The 3425-nt window shown below is 37.7% G+C and overlaps 1 protein-coding gene and 2 long non-coding RNA genes across 3 annotated transcripts in view; 2 read left to right on the plus strand and 1 right to left on the minus strand.

Moving 5' to 3' along the window:
• Positions 1-3425, plus strand: part of iqgap1 (IQ motif containing GTPase activating protein 1) — a 67497-nt gene that overhangs the window by 7570 nt on the left and 56502 nt on the right. The gene's annotated exons all lie outside the window — the stretch shown is intronic.
• The window catches only part of LOC116687298 (uncharacterized), a 22191-nt gene that overhangs the window by 4816 nt on the left and 13950 nt on the right, over positions 1-3425 (plus strand). The gene's annotated exons all lie outside the window — the stretch shown is intronic.
• The window catches only part of LOC116687322 (uncharacterized), a 19874-nt gene that overhangs the window by 4807 nt on the left and 11642 nt on the right, over positions 1-3425 (minus strand). The window contains exon 2 of the long non-coding RNA XR_004331514.1: positions 971-976. This is a non-coding gene — a long non-coding RNA (uncharacterized LOC116687322). The remainder of the gene's footprint in view (positions 1-970; positions 977-3425) is intronic.

The raw sequence follows: 3425 nt of genomic DNA on the forward strand, positions 1-3425 counted from the left end.
TCAGTGTTTCCCAAAGCCCAAGAAGATGTCCTCAAATGTCTTGTTTGGTCCACAACTCAAAAAAATGATTTGGTTTACTGTCACAGAGGAGAGAAGAAACGAGATCATAGTCACATTGAAGAAGCTGGAATCAGAAGTTTAGCTGTTTTTTCATTAAAAAATCACTCAAATGACTGAATTAAAAATAGTTGCCAATGAATTTAATAGTAATATAATAATAAAATAATCTTTGCAGCTCTACAGTAGCTACAACTATGACTAATTAGTTTAATCTATAATGTCTTCAAATTGCTGGTTATGATACTCTATTTACAAAAATACTGTATTAAACACAAAAAAGCTGCGGGTTGTCACTTTGATAACGCTGGATTCAGAACGTTTTGGTAGGGTTAGACCGATTATCGGCCCCGGACGATTATTGGGCAGTTTTTTTTGGCAGTCAGCCAATAATTTTTTGGCAGTTTTTTTTTTTTTTTTTTTTTACTTTGGCTCGGCTCCAGCTCTGTGTCTGTCCCTCTGCTTCGGTTTCACTCACCACTGGGTCAGAGGTTTTTTTTACTGGGTATTATGTTGAAAGTTTCTAATTTAATAAATAATTGCTTAAAGCATTTAAACAAAGTTTTGTGTTGGAGTTTGTAACCTTGCAAAATCTTAATTTTGTTTTGAAAAATAAATTAAATTTTGACTTGATTTTGACTTTCACTGTAAATATTGGGTCCAAATATCAGTTATCTGTTCTTTTATTATTCACTACTAATAATCGCTATTGGTATTGGCCCTGAAAAAACAAGTTTTTTTTGTTTTGTTTTTATAAGATTACCTTTAGGTATTTTTGGCCTTTTCATTTGATATTTTTGGCCTTTTTATTTGATAGGACAGGTGGCGATATGAAAGGGAAGATAAGAAGGAGAATGACATGCAGTAAAGGGCTGCAGGTCGGAGTTGAACCCCCGGCTGCTGCGGCAGCGACTGAGCTCTGTGCATGGGGCACATGCTCAGCTAGGGGAACTACCCCTAGTTTGGCGCCCTACATTGTGGCCATTTTTACTTGATAAATGACTCATCGATTATCAGAAATGATCAAGTGTGACCGCAGTATTATTTCTTTAAGATTAGGCAGTGACGTCATTGTGGATTATTTGCGTTTCCTTCAACAAACTGAGCTTTTTCTTTTTTTCTAAAGCACCTGTTTATGCAGTTGGTCATGTTTTCAGTGTGGTACTTGTGTTTACTGATCTGTGCTGACTGCACATTCACTCCTCATCACCTCAGTGCACCGGTAGCTTCACCGTGGATACGCTGATGATAAATGACACATGCAATTACATTCGAAGTCAGGATTCCGTGACTGCGTCTGCACCTCTGTTACTTGTCGTCTACGTTTGTTTCTCCCTTGTTTCCTGTCACTCTGCTTGCGCTGCGTGTGGTGAAGTCAAGCTGGTTCTAAATCACTCCCTCAGCAGATGTTTTCAGCGGCTGACGTAGTATTTTTGGAGCGTAGCAGAAAGGTTCTGATTCCCCCGGTGAACCAGATTCCTCCCAGACCTGAGAGCAGAGGGAAAGTGAACAGGAGCGTTTGATTTGTCTTTAGGAGAAGAGAGGAGGGAGTGTCTATGATAACAGTGGTGAGAGATTTCAGGTTGATCTTTAACCAAGATACTGTAAATTAGGAGATATCTCTCAACTCCTCGAGTTTATTTTAATTTTTTTGTACCTTCAGTGTTTTTTGTTCAAAAGAAGGCATGTTGTTGTAGATTGACTAGACAGGTTGCCTGGAGGAAAAAAAAGGTTTTACCTGACAAATTAACGACATCTTGTGTAAAGCTGCAAATTTTATGAAAATAGCCGCCCACGTGTAAACGTAGTCTGGACCTACTGGTTCCAGTGATGTCACTGCTTTTTTTTTTTTTTTTTTTAATTGCTGCAATTAACTAATGCATACGTAACCTTGAAGCTCAGACCCAAATGGTAACAAACTTTATGTCATGCACACAATTAAACATTTATAATACAATTTTGATTAATTTAGTTTGAGTAATCTCTCAAGATCAATTCAACAAAAAGGACTACATTTGGCTGTGAGCGGACCTTAGGTTCAAACATGATTCAAGCAAAACATCTTGTTCATCACTTAGAATAGAACTTTATTGTCCACCAGAGTGGACAATTGTCTTCACAGTAGGTCAACAAAACAAAAACACCGCTTGAGAATGTGGAGGAAAAAAAAAAGAAAAAAAGTCTAGTACACTTTAAATAACATACTTACGTAATAGTAAATTGACATACTTGTGTTAAAGATATAAACTGTTGCACAACAAATAGCTGCAGAAAAAATAACTGTTTGCATTCTGAGCGGCTTTTTATAGCTGATGAACTTCAACGTGAAAACGTTGACCTTTTTAGAAAGTGATTTGAGTGCGTTTGTGTGTCCCCCCTCCCCCCTCCCCACGGCAGTGATTCTGTAGGAGTCCTTGTTTAGACAGCGCTAAACAATGCAAGGTAGTGATGAGTGCTTCAGAGGCCGAGTTGAATGGTCAACCAACACGTCAGCACACGTGTCAGCCCGCTTGATGAGTCTCAGATATCAGATATCATGATATTCTTCTCCAAATACATCAATGTCTATAGATAACGATATTGTAGTGTTGAAAATTGGTGCCTGCGCCTACAATAACGTGTAAGGCAACCAAAAGGCTTTATACATACATTTTTATCGCATAGAGTACCAAGCTATTAAAATAGTAATTGTTGGCATGATTGTATAAATCATGTTGTAATGTTAAACAAACATGTGGCACAGTGAATCCGTAGGATTAACTGGATCTGTGGGTGGCTACCTTAGTGACTACTTTAACAAATGGACAGCTTCATATTTGCTAATATGTTGGATTCTTGTTAAGACATTTTCAGTTGTGAAAAAAACTTAGTAATTTGTTGAACCCCTGCAGTAACTCTGAGGAACGCTTTTAGGGTCCCAGGCAAGAACCCCCTAGGGGTTAAGGTCAGACCCCCTGTTGAATATCTCTGGTCTAGTAAGTTCAGAAAATGACATCACTTTTTTGTAATGCAGCTTTTAAAACCAGGAGAAGACTATATCTATTCTTAAATGTCGATAACGATATAATATTGATACATGGCCCAGCCCTGGACCCCTCCCCCCCGTGCTACCTTAACTACCCATTTTGTGTTTCCTTTCTCTCCCTGTGTCACTGTGCTGAGAAGAAAAACAGAGCAGCGTTTTTTTTTTCCTGAGAGGGCGTCTAATTAGTGTTTTGTGTAATTTCTCTAAATGACAGGGCTCACTATAACCATGACATTTCATAAAAGTTTAAGGCTTTGAGAGAAAAGTATGCACTTTTGAAAATGGTCTTGAAGGTACTTGCTGTTTATTTATTTATTTATTTATTTATATATATATATATATA

The sequence above is a fragment of the Etheostoma spectabile genome, chromosome 1 (genome assembly GCF_008692095.1).
Source record: "Etheostoma spectabile isolate EspeVRDwgs_2016 chromosome 1, UIUC_Espe_1.0, whole genome shotgun sequence".
Taxonomy (NCBI): Eukaryota; Metazoa; Chordata; class Actinopteri; order Perciformes; family Percidae; genus Etheostoma; species Etheostoma spectabile.